The 13,951-nt window shown below is 32.0% G+C and overlaps 1 pseudogene; it reads right to left on the bottom strand.

Moving 5' to 3' along the window:
• Positions 1–5,458: 5,458 nt before the first annotated feature.
• On the bottom strand, positions 5,459–7,434 carry LOC135193296 (SCAN domain-containing protein 3-like; annotated as a pseudogene).
• Between the last annotated feature and the right edge of the window lie 6,517 nt (positions 7,435–13,951).

Raw genomic sequence — 13,951 nt, 5'->3', positions numbered from 1 at the left:
ATTAAGTAAGTAAGTTAAGTAAATAAGTAAGTTTTTTTTACTTTGGTTATTATTTTAAATCAATTTTGTGGGAATTTTAAAGAGCGACGTTTAGTACGAATTCGGTCATGTTCGAATACGAATTTCCACCAGCGTCCTTTCTGATCATTTTATTTCGGTTGCTTTGAAATAAATTCCTAGTTTTTATACATTTTCGGAAAGTTAAGTAAACGCTTATGTTTTTAAAATAATCTGCAGAACAAGTTTCATAATGATTTTTTTTGTTTTTTAGGCATATTTGAGTGAAAAAAATAAAAAAAATATTGAAATAATATCGTTTTCCATCTCGCATTTTTAAATTTGGACCGATAATTATTGTTTAAATATTGAAAAATATCCAGTGTTCAATCGTTTTTATAAATCAGAAGAAAAAAATTGATTTTAATTGAAACTTTTTTTTTAAATAAATTTTTGAAGTTGCATTTTTGACTCATTTTGAAAAAATCTAAAAAACGCGATAACTCAAAAATGGTTCACTTTTGCATTATGCATATGGGGGTTAAAATTATTGCAAATAGTCACCACCATTACCTCCTACCGGGGATACGTCGAAGTACCAATAACCCTGTATATGTATACTTTGTACAAAGGGACTTCTGCTATTAGTTTTTATTTGCCTCACCTCTTTATAATTTCCTACAACTTTTATAAATATTTTAATTGTATAAAACTATCATAAAGACCCCATAACGTTTTTTATTGGTTAAATTAAAAAAATATGTATATAATTTTTGGTATACTATTATTAAGTATGATTAAATGACGGTAATTGTTTTTTTTAAATTTATTTTAATATTAGTTATTACAAATAGTTCTCGTTAAAACAATTTAAACATAAATATATTTGACACCCAACACATTGTGTGATCATTTTTTAATTTTTTTCCGCCTAACGGCTAGACAATTGGCTACGCAATTTGGCGTAACATCTTCTGAGATTATGTGTTTAATTATTTGAGACCGTTTTTAAAAAGTAAAAAAAATATTACCACATTATATCAAACAAAGTTTGATTTCTGTCTGCCTGAACGCGATTGCCGCTGTGTACTGTATGATGTCGGCGTGGTACGGGGTCTTTTAAGCCCCGTTTCACACTGTGATCAAATTTTATTTCTACAGTGGGGCACGTGGTCAAAGAAATCCCGCATTAAAGTAGGTATTATACTATTATTATACATTCTGTTTTCAATAGGCATCACATAAATATATTCATCTCTTTCCTACAATATATCAAATATACGACACGACACGACAGATAAGTCTATATTTATATAAGCCGCACCGCAAGGTTGATACATACGAGGCGGATTACACCTCGGTGCGTATTGAACGTGTTAAACGTTGCAATAACAAACTAAATAAACAAGTAAATTCCCAGAAAGTGAATAAATATTTAATTTTATTTTAAAATAAAATAAATCTAGTAAGTTTTATATTCAACTTTTTTGTTTTTATGTCTTCTTGTATACATATATTATACAACTTAAAATCTATTGCAGTGAACTACTTCAAGTCGATTTTTAATGTTTGTTTTATGTATCAAGTATTCTCGTAAAATTCACCTCGTTATGTGATTAAGTGTAAAGGTAAATTGTAGTTTATTTGTTTTCATTAATAAAGAAATAAAAAAAACATTTGTTTGAAACAACCCAAAAGCACGAAAATCCGGGTCGTGTGTATATCAATTATAAACATGCCTGAAATAACTTTAAAATTAGTTTTTGTGCATATTTATTGAAGATAAATGAGTGATCAGATCCATATAAATTTGAAACGGGTAATTTCTCGCGTGTTGAGGGGGTGGCAGCCGCGATGGCCCGACGCTGTAATACGCACCACTAGGGGGGTAGTGGTAAGGGTGAGTTTGAAATCTCCCTCTGGTGTGAGTTTTGTGGAGCCACTAGTAGCACTCGCATTGTGAATAAATCTACTGAAGAAATGCTGAGGATTTCTACCGTAAAGGTTTTATTTAAAGCGCAAAGCTACCACCGGTTACGAATCTAGATTCTACTGAAAAAATCAAGAAGCTCAATAGTTATATTTTTTTCTATTATATATAGAAAGATTATCAGCTACGGTATCAATAGACAATAACAACATTACAATATGCAAATAAGCAATTTGACATATATATATACCAAATTTGTTATGTGGTCTTATGCTATTTTACATTACTTATTTGATAACGCATATATTTCTTATATAATATAAAATTATTATAATGCCTCACATTTAATTTTATCAGCCTCTTCAAATTACCTAGTTTTTACACAAGAATTAATTGAAGTAAAAAAACAATGTTAACTTCGAATTTCGTGAGCCTTATTAAATGCCACATCAAATTTTATCACGAAAATAGTTTGAATGTGTAGTACGTGTATCAGTACTATATTAGATAGCAAAGGTGTATCCTTTGATGACCTTTAAATAGCAATAAATCGATACAGCTTTACGTGGGAGGATGTAAATCTGTTTTATCTCAAATACTTATTTCATTTTCAATTTTAATACGAATTTGAATTCAATGCAAATAATCAAATCGAATCAAAATCCTATGTTAAATATTAGCAACTGATACATTACTAAATTGAAAAGTACCAGTAATTCGGAAAAAAATTACTCTGACCTGAAAAGAACAGGTGAAAGGTTTTTTGTTATTAAAGTAAATCTGTCTGTCTGTTGCGCTTTCAAAAGCTAATTACGCGCCGGTGAGACGGCGCGTTCAACTATTATTCAATAGCACAAAATCTTGATTCATTATAGAAGCGTTAAACTTGCTTATTGAATGTCAAGACTAAAATACAACAAAACCATATATCCAGCCAATTTGCAAGCCCCGTGCGTTATGGATGAGAAACTCCAAACACCTAACATAACAAATGCATTTTAGGAACGAAAACATTTTTATTGCTATTTCTTAAGCCCACACCACATCTTGGTTTAAAACCTCATCCTACTCCTCCTCATTCTCAAAGCGTAATAAGATACAAAGATGTTCTTTTGGAAAATGCAGGAACACCCACATAATTGGTACTTAAGTATCTCATGATTCAGACGAAGGCTACTTCATGATGCTCCTCCTGCCCTTATTTCAATTTTATTTGGTAGGCGCAGCATGTCTTCTTCTTCCATACTTTTATGTCTGAAAATTCCTCTTACGTACTCATTCCTTACTCTATCCATTCGCGTAACACCACACATTCCTCTCAGCATTCTCATCTCCGCCACATGCAATTGTCTTTCAGTCATCCCTTTTATAGCCCAACACTCTGATCCATATAGGACAGCAGGTCTGACCATGGCCTTATGGCTACTTTTTTTTATGATATCGATAGGCGGACGAGCAAATGAGCCACCTGATGGTAAGTGGTCACCACCGCCCATAGACAATGGCTTTGTAAGAAATATTAATCATTCCTTGCGCCACCACCCTTGGGTGGTACCTACCACCAAGTAACCAAACGGGCTTGCACAAAGCCCTACCACCAAGTAAATATACTTCATGATGCTATGGTTCCTTTTACCATTTATGCCAAAAGTGCAAGCCCGAAAATATTATAGGAGTAGTACTTACTTTACAAAAAATTGATATTCGATGATGATAATGATATATATGATGACCTTTGAATTCATAATTATCTAAAAAACAATTCAAATAAACAATCACAAACGTTCTTAGACATGGTTAAAATTTTATGTTTGATGTGCTTTTATCGTTTTCCAGGACACTTTTAAAAGCGTTTACATTTTCAACAGAGCTACTAACCCTTTGTTGGAGATAACAAAGGTGATAAGATTATTCCCCGTTCCTTGTAAAAGTGAGAACATACGAATTTCTATTATTACGAACATAACAATTTTTTTTTTTCATAAATTATTTTTTAAGTGGAAATATAGGAACCAGTCTATAAATTGCACAATTAATCTTCTTCTACAGTAGCCTCTCAAGAGGCATTATAAAAAAATAATAAACAAACTTAGAAACTGGTAAAATTCTGTTAAATGATCAGAAAAATAATATGTAACAGTGGCTAGGATTAATTCTCGTCTAACCAACCAGTCTTCATTATATTGGAATATATTCGTATATCAATAGTAGTTCTTATTATTCCAATAGGAACAGCGTCAAATATTGTGCTTGTATAAATTCGAGCCGGTAACGTTAACTTACTAAGAAAATTATTCTTACATCTTACATTTATTATATTTATGATTATTACTCTTAAAAATTAATGCATTTCTAGGTACAGCATTCGAGGTGTCAATAATAACAATTATATGATATGTATATGTAAAACTTACTATATACTAAACGTAAAGTCTGTCTGTCTGATCTGTTCTGTTTTTTTTGTATTATTTTAGAGTATTGGTGGTTTAGATTTTACTGTATTTAAAAAAATATCTGGCTACTTCCTCATATTGTTATATAGCAGTAGACCGCTCCAATGTTGATTACCCACGTTCATGAACATGATCAGATTTTGTTAATTGACATGTATGATTATATACGAATAGTTTGAAGGAGTTCAGGCAATTTAAAAAAAAGAGCGGCTTAAAATAATTATCAGTATATATCTAGGTTCTTAGTAATTTACATAGAAGGCCCAGATTAAATTGGTGTTTCTAACAGGTCGAAAATTTGCACGTGAAATTTGTATCAATTAAATTTATGATTCGCTTTGAGGGATGAGAGTCTGTACTAAATGTTTAAAGTACGAACAGGGTGTTCTCGCTTCTATATAAAGGCAATCGGTAAAATAGGGATAGAAATTCTTCATTTTTGAAGTGATAGTATGAAAATCGGTGTTTAAGTATATATATGTTTATAAGTAAAGTGTAGTTGTAGTAATGTTTTAGAATTCATCACCTAAGAGGATGAAATGGGGGATGAAACTTTGTATGGACGTTCGACGATACACAAATTGAGTGCTGTGATCAAGGTAAAATAGGGGAATAGGAAATGCAGGTTATTAAAAAACGAGAGGTGTCGTTTTGCACCTTGTTGAAACGAAGCTGCTTTCGCTATACACACACGCCACAAAAAGAAGTAGTTCGTCTCATGTTCAATGAAAACAATTTTGGTACATACGTATTACGCCAACGCAGCAAAAAATATCTGCGCTAATGTAAAGTTGGTTCGGTTAGGTTTATGTCTCAAATCAGTAGTTCCCAAACTTATTTTTCTCGTGGACCACTTTCAAAATTTTACTGGTTTCGGTGGACCCCCTGTTGCTACATTTCTACCACATTCTTAAAGTCGCCAAAAAATAAAAATGTGTCGCTTCTGAGTTCTGTCCCTATATTCCGATAGGTAAAATAAAAACGAAAAATGGTACATTATATAACACTTTATTTATTAAAAGAATAGAATTACAAGAAAAAATTAATAAGGTAATATAGGTTCAGGTCATAATTTTAATTAATGGGAAGGATGTATTTGATGACGTGTCAGCAAACGATCAACGTTTGACTTTATTTTTGTGAGCAATAACCGCAAATCCCCCGCTCTATGATGTTTAATTTGCTCCTTTTTTTGTTAAGAGGTATGTAATGGCACTAAAACTCCTTTCGACAAGGTATGACGAGGGAAAAGCTATTAAAAATTTCCTTGCGATTTCCCACAGTCCAGGATATTTTTCGGGTATTTCTGCTTGCAGCCAAAATGTTTGGTAGCCTTTTCTAAATTTCACCTTCAACTCCTCATTGGTGCTTAGCTTGAGCAGCTCCTCTTGTAATACAACATTGGCCACTTCAGTTTCATCAAATGGATTTATGATCCATGGTGGTATATCCATCGTCAGCATATCTTCAAACCTGGTTTTGAATTCATCATGCAGGGCACTTAAATGTTGACTGTAGGTATGGATATCCTCATCAATACATTCTACCTGCGACAAGTTTGTAAATTGAGAGAATTCGCGCCGACTAATGTTTTGCTTCATAAATTTCAATTTCCCAAGAAAAGCCCAAAATATCCCCTTTGTTTTTATTAAATTCAGGTTGTCACCTTATAACTGCAAATCGAAAACAGTAAAATCTCGTTAAGCATGCACCTTTTGACAACCAGCGTACTTCAGTATATAAGAGCAGTCGTTGGAAGTCTTCATCATTTTCGTCGCACAATTGAGCAAATAAACACGTTTCAATGCATTGCTTCTGATTTTGTTGACAGCTTTTATTACAAAATGAAGAGATTGATTCAACCTGTCACTTAAATGTTTTGCCACAAGATGTTGTAGATGGATTACGCAATGAATAGCTGTAAGTCCTGGTATAATTCTTTTGAGATGACTTATAAACCCACGATATCGCCCGACCATTGCAGGAGCTCCGTCTGTTGCCACTGAAATAATGTTTGTAAATGAAATTGATTTTTCCGTAAAAAAATTACTCAGGACATTAAATATTGGTTCGCCTTTAGTGTCAGTCTCCAAAGTTCTAGCAAATATCAATTCTTCGTGAATTTCTTCCTCCATAATAAATCGGACATATGCCAATAATAATGCTTCATTACCGGGTAACGTTGAATCGTCCAGTTGTATAGAAAAATGAGTTTTTTGCAGATGATTGCACAAAAAATTTTCGATATCGGAACTCATTTCATCAACGCGTCTTTGTACAGTATTGTTACTTAATGGAATTCTTTTTAGTACGTCAAATGGAGAATTGTGCAATCAGTTTTTAAAACCTCTTCAACAGCGGGTAAAATTAATTGTTCTCCGATAGTGTGCGGTTTTCCAGATTTTGCTATAAGTAATGAGATATTGTAAGCCCGCAAGCCATCATCGTTACTTAGAGATGATGAAGCGAACATACTGTGCATGGTGGGTCTCTTTTCATATTTTTCCTTCAATGTTTGAAAATATTTTAAATCTTTACCTATTTTATCAGTATGACACCTTTTTAGATGATCTTCGAGCTTTGATGATTTCATACAGTCATTGCTCAAAACTTTGTTGCATAATAGGCACATTAGCCTCTGATGGAACAAAACCATATTTCAAATAATCGACACTATATTGTCGACATTTTTTCTTTGCTGTATGTTTCGTAACCAAGTTTTTTTCTAAATATAGGTATCACACCGCAGCCTTTGTAAATAGAATTACGGCTTGTAAAGGGACCAACTAATAAACCGCTAACACAAATACAGACGTTTTCACAAAACGGTATCAATTTTAAAGTACCTAATTTACCACTAATTTGTACGTAATATCGAATACGCAAGTTTGGACAAGTAACAGTCGCTTGCCTTATTAAAATATTATCTGCTTAGTTAGGTACTTAAAACAATGTAGGTAGGCCCTTATAACAACTATACTTACATTTTTGCTCTTTACTATCAAAATTAGATAAATTTTCGTGGACTCCCATTAACATCTTATGGACCCCCATTTTTTATTCCCGCCTACGTAGAACCCCAGCAAGTCTCCCGTGGACCCCTGGGGATCCACTTTGGGAATCACTGTCTTAAATAAAACAAGATCACAATAAAACAAATGAACGACGTTTAAAAAGAGTTCAGTGACAATGACAATTTTATAATTAAAAATCCCTTGTGTATTAAAACAGTGTTCATAATTTGATAAATTTTATATGAAGCCCTATACAATAGAAAGAGAAAGTGAGACAGAGAGAGGGGGAAACTTCGCCTGGATACGATGTAACGCTTTTTCCTTACGTGACAGCTTCTACCAGTTCACTCTACTATAATCCGCGTAAAAGAATTTCGTATTTAAGACAATTACGTGTATATTGAATATATTTCCGAAGGGATATCCCATCGGGTATAGGTCATGCCATTTAGTAGTTAATTTTTGGGGCACTGTCCACGAAGCCGACACGATGTTTTCCTTAAAAAATTGTATACTTTTGTAATCACTGAGCACGGATAAGATAATTAAATTTGACGTAAATTATCCACTAAAAATGCTGTATAATTAATTCTTCACGTTAATTTTATTAAATAAGTATTAATCTTAGATGAAAATGTTACTACAAAACTGGTAGATCAAAAGAATATAATTTTTATTTGTTCAGCACATATTTCCTTTGTAGGGATTTTTGATATTTCATTTGGAATAGTATAATGAAGTACTTTATAATTTTTAACTCTATGCCAAGTGTTGTTAATTGAAATATCTAATTTGACCGGACTATTTATTCTTTACAAATTTATTAACCCTAGTGCAAAATGCGAATGCAAATCCTGCAGCCTGCTTGGCCTTTGAGTGAATTGAAGCTTACAATTCTTTGACACCGAACACAGCAGAAAATAATTTGTCTAAAGGATTCTTTATACCTTAGCTCTGATAAGTCTTTGAAGTGAAATTAAACTGAGTCTTATTGTCTTCATTGGTGAATAAAAGAAAATCATAATTCTATAAGTCTGCCTGTTTGTCATTTCGTCGCGACTTTGGATGACGAACCATTGAAAGGATCGATATTAAGGTAGCCTGTAATATGAATACTAACATAAATTCTATATCTCTACTAATATTATGAATGCAAAAGTGACTGTCTGTTTCCTCTTCACTCTTAAACAGCTGAAGAGATTTAGATGAAATTTGGTAGGGAGTCAGTTTGATTCCCGGTGAGAACATACTCTACTTTTTATTTAGCTGTAAATTTTATGTACTATTAACGTTTTATAAATTTCGAAGGAGTAAAGTCACTGGATCAGCTAGTATGTATATAAATTACAGATTTTACGGATATCAAACGTGATATTGATCCGGATAAACTATCGGGAAAAGATAATGAAACAATATTTTGTAGTAAATTTTATTACTGAACTTCAAATAAATTGAATAAAAATTCATAAAAAACAGGTACGTAAGCGCTCTGAAAACATGAAAGTAGTGTATAAAATAAAATGTTTTTAATAGGATTAAAAGGATTTCGCATGAAACTGGAATATGAAAACATTTAATTTGTGATGCCGTTACAGATTAAAAAACATTTCGCAATAATGATAAAGATTAATCTTTTATTGGGCTCGTACGTTTGCTATCAAAATATTATTTGCTGTCAATAACAATTTGTTTTCATTCAACATAATCCTCAGAAATATGTATCCATACCATACTAATGTAACAATTTTAAGCAATCAATAGAGAAGGGTCAATATAGGCGTTGTAAAATATGAATATTATAATTTATGATAATAATGCTACTGGAACACAACGACATTTAGTACTGCTGTTTGGCGGTAGATATGCTGTTGACTAGTAGGTACTTACCATGTCAAATCCCAAACTTCTATCACATCATAATTATATATTAATAACATTGTGATTAACTTACAACACTTTTAAAGTTAAAAAGTTTTATTAATTATACAAACTCAAACTCCTTCATTACACTTACTTATTGATTGTCAAATTAAAGACTACCACCGTTTCGGTAAAGAAAATACCCTGACCTGAGAAGAACCGGCGAAAGAAAAGCAGCGGGTCTTTTTTTTGTCAATTATGTTATTCATTATGCCATCCAGGAGGAGTACGTTTCATTCTCAAGGTATTCAATCATAGGTTTCAAGCAAGCAAGTAAGCAAGTACCTACTTACAATCAGTAAGCATGTACTTACATCAGTAAGTAACTGAAATATACTAAGCGAGCCGTATTAATATCGGTAAATAATTTAATTTTTTTGACCTCAAATGCCGCAGAATTCAGTCTACTCGCCATTCTGTTAATATAGGGGATCCATTGCAACTTGGCATCAACAGTAAGGCCAATAAAATCAGCTGACTCAACTAATTCCATCGATTCCCCATTGACAAGTACATCAGCTTTACATTTTGCACATTTTGTGTACTAAATTTTACAATTTTTTAATTTTTTAAATCTAAAGCTTAAGATTATTTACGTAAAACTTTATATTGTCCTACTGTACTTGCTTTCTATTAATTTTACAATCAGCAAACAATACTAATATACTATATTGTATTGTTTACTGGCAAGTTTGTTTCCAACAAGAAAGGGCAACTCATTTATGTATATGAGAAATAGAAAAGGGCTAAGAATTGATCCTTGAGGGACCCCCAAATCAACTGAGACTCCTTTTTCCTTTAACATTAACCCTCTGAGTTATATTGTTAAGATAAGAAGTCAGAAGGTCGAACGTGCATTATCTAATTCTATAGTGATAAAGTTTCCTGACCAGACTTACATGTTGAACATAATCAAAGGAATAGATTAGTCACAGAAAATCCCTAAGGCATCCTATGACTCCTCCCAGGCTTAATAGATATTCTTTATAAGGTCGATAACAGCATGGAGCGACCCCTTATAAATCCAAATTGTTTTCTATAAAGCAGATTATGGTCTGTTAAAGTCTACTAATAATTGATTTAAAAAAAAAATTGAAATATTTTGCTGAGGGTAGGTGAGATTGGCCATAGTTGTTGGGGTCTGAAGAGCTACCAGGTTTAAATACTAATGAACAATTTAAATATTACAACAGGCGTTCGGAATAAGCACGGAAGAGCTACTACGAACAATATTATGTACTAGCCTGTTGCTCAGTCGATATCAAGTATCTAGTGACTCGACCTGGGATCATTCTATTGATCTTGTTTTAATAACAATTAAAATTGCAATTCAAAATTATAAAGTGTACAATTAGATATAAATTTTCTTTTAGTTTTAATAACTCTGGGTTTGGATGTTTAACGGTAGATTGATAGATAGTACCTACCCAGGTGAGCACAAAGGCTTGAATCACGCTCTACCGACCATGCGGATAGATCTCATCTTGATTTCGTTTTAGCATATGATTTGACATAATAGGTCACCTCGCTAACGGGAATACCGATAAATAATTTAATTGAATTTTAATCTCTTTGTCTCAACAGACGCATTGGGATTAAAACTGCACTCCGATGAAATGACTTAGACGTAATACTGTACATTAAACATCGCAACGATTACAAAACATCATACTTAGTAGTTTAGTAATTTATTTTAACGATCATAAAAGCTGAAATAGTGTGATATTATAATAACGTTGAAGCTAATTTGGTTATTTTCAAGTTAGCAAGCTATGTAGAATTAAGACACGGGTATAATAAAAACATTTGAAGACCCGGTGAGCTTAATTTATGTCAAATTAATAAATCCACGAGATAGATACTTCTGTATTCCTCTACTGAAAATAGCAATCATAATTCTTATAAGACAGTATTCGCAGAACGGACGGAAAGCCGGGATCTTCGACGCAACAAATCTTTTTCGATTTTTAATTATTTTCATTGTTTCATAACGTAAGTTTATTACACAAAAGATCTTAATAAATAAATATAATTGCATATTTAATAACGGAAACAAAGTATTCAATTAGCTGTATCGAACGAAATTTACTTGTGAAGCATTGTCGGCCGTCCGCTATTCAGATGAGCGTCAGGCTATTTAAAAAAGGACGTGAACTCATCGATGATGAACATAATGACACAAGCCGCTTTAAAACTTACACGTGCAGTTGATATTGAATTGAAACGAAACGTGTGTTTCGTATTACACTTACATAATAAAAATATTAAACGTGACGAATCTCTCTTATTTATACGGAATAATAAGTATCAAAGAGTTCCATCGTTCATCTTCCATGTATTATACCAGTAGGTATCTGATAGCAACGTGTGAGGAGAGAATCATCGTTCAAGTTTCTGTTTAAAAAATACATAAGTTGTATTCATGAAAGGGTCAATTAGCATTTAGTGTAACAAAAACTTTACCGACGGTTTAAGTAACATAAATAGTATAATTATTAAGAACATATTCCTCATACAAAAAATATTTAAAATGAATTCTATGAAAATATTACGTTTTATATTTTCACTATATTCTTGAAAGCATTACCTTTTAAAATATTTACCGCCTAATGTACCAATACCTTGTAGCGTAAAACATAAAAAAAGAGCGCGCGGTCGCCTGTCACAGGGGCTTGGATTAAATTTTTTTGCGTGAAAGCTTCTGATATACTATTTCTGAGTCATAGAAAGTATGCTGGTTTAATTGGTTATTCATTAATTTAAAGTAATTAATGTTACTGTTGATTTTTATTTGTTATTACGAAATTAGATAGTATTAGTCGATTTCGGTTAGGTTAGAATACGTCATAGCGAATAAAAATAAAGTACGCGGTACCTTTGAAACCGTTACTTTTATCCAATTAACTTCGAGTTAATATAAGTATAATTTTAAAATATTAAAAAAAAGCATTCTTAAATGTACACAATACCTTTAATAATGTATATTGAATTTAAAACTTCAATAAAATATGTAACAAAGTATTTTATAAATAGAACATCATAGGAGGGAGGATGGGAGGAGCAATATTGATCCTTTGATATATAGAGAGATATTGTTGTGTGGCTTGTAACTTGTGTGGGTTGGTTGACGGTATTCAAAAGAGATCCATAAAAATATTTATTTATTTATTTATTTATACTTTATTGCACCCAAACTTAAAACTAAAAATTACAATATTGAAACAAAAAGTTGCATGAGGTGCAACAGGCAATTATATAATAAAAATATTATATCCGCTAAAGATGCTTATTCATCATTCCTATTGAAAACCTTAATTATTGTGTTAAACTATAAAATTCACTGCTAAGCAAAAATGCCTTATCTCTTCTTAAGGCTTTATATTATTGTAATTAGTGAAACAGACAGTGTAGTCTTACGTTATATATATCAATTAATTCTAGGAAATATACCAACACAGTTTGTACTCATTGCTTTTGTTTTTAATTTTATTGCATTCGATCTATGTGTAATTTCTTTCTGAGACGAATCTTGAAAAATTCACAAATATGAACAAGAAATTAAAAATAATAATAATTGCGTAACAAATGTAAATAGACATATATTAATAGTATCGTTTTGAAACTATTACGTATAGACTAAATTAATTCAATTTAATCCATTTGGAAACGCCCCAGGCTTAAGCTCCAACAAAAGCTGTCTGTAGTTCGTATATGAAATACGAGTATTACGCTCCGGCTTTGCATTGACAAAAATTTGTAACTGTCTGGTAATATCCCACTGATGGGTAGGAAGAGGGAAAACCTCCTGTCATATTGAAGATAAGGTTCTGGGGCGTATACCACTGCACTACTACATAGCGGATTTTAGATTACAGATGTCGCAGATAAGACATAGATTTCTTAATAAAGTTTTGCTTCAACGCCGAGCATGACATTAATTATAAAAACCATATTATGATTTCGTCTTTTGTATTTTGAGCCTTTGTCATCACTTGGGAATTGCCTTAGACTTATGAAAATATCTTCCTTCTCTTTATGTCGGTATCCTGCAGAATATCATCTTAAAAGATAAAAAACACAAATCAAAAAACCTTTCTTTGTCCAAAAAAATCGCAAAAGCAAATAAATGCCTTCCGAAATTGTTGGTAACTTATTTGCAATTTATAGTTCCAAACACTTTCTACAAATCATGCTTTCTGGTGACAACTTTAATAAAATAAAAGATTTCTTATTGTCTATTCACTGCTCTAGTAAAACTGAAAAAGACGGAAGAGTAATTAATAATTAATAAGCTAATACTGTGACGAATAAGTATATGGATCAAAACTACCTAATGAATTGGATTTAACAAATTCTCGTCCGTTGTCGAGTCGAATAGTTTTATATAACCAACCCCTGTATAAACCGATCACAAAATCAATAGTCTAAATTTCATGGACTAACGAATAGATTAGATTACCTTTAGGAGATCTTCAGATCGTTTATTTAATTTTCGTACGGCACCTTTACATAACCATAGTAAATTTCCAAAGTAAACAATAACTACGATATCACTAGAATTTCTATTTGAATTTTGTACTCATCAGGTATTAACACGTAACATTGAAGCCATACAAACCATTAATAATTATATATTT

The sequence above is a fragment of the Vanessa tameamea genome, chromosome Z (genome assembly GCF_037043105.1).
Source record: "Vanessa tameamea isolate UH-Manoa-2023 chromosome Z, ilVanTame1 primary haplotype, whole genome shotgun sequence".
Lineage (NCBI taxonomy): Eukaryota > Metazoa > Arthropoda > Insecta > Lepidoptera > Nymphalidae > Vanessa > Vanessa tameamea.
Note: the sequence above shows the minus strand (reverse complement) of the source record. Positions and strands in the feature narration are given on the sequence as shown.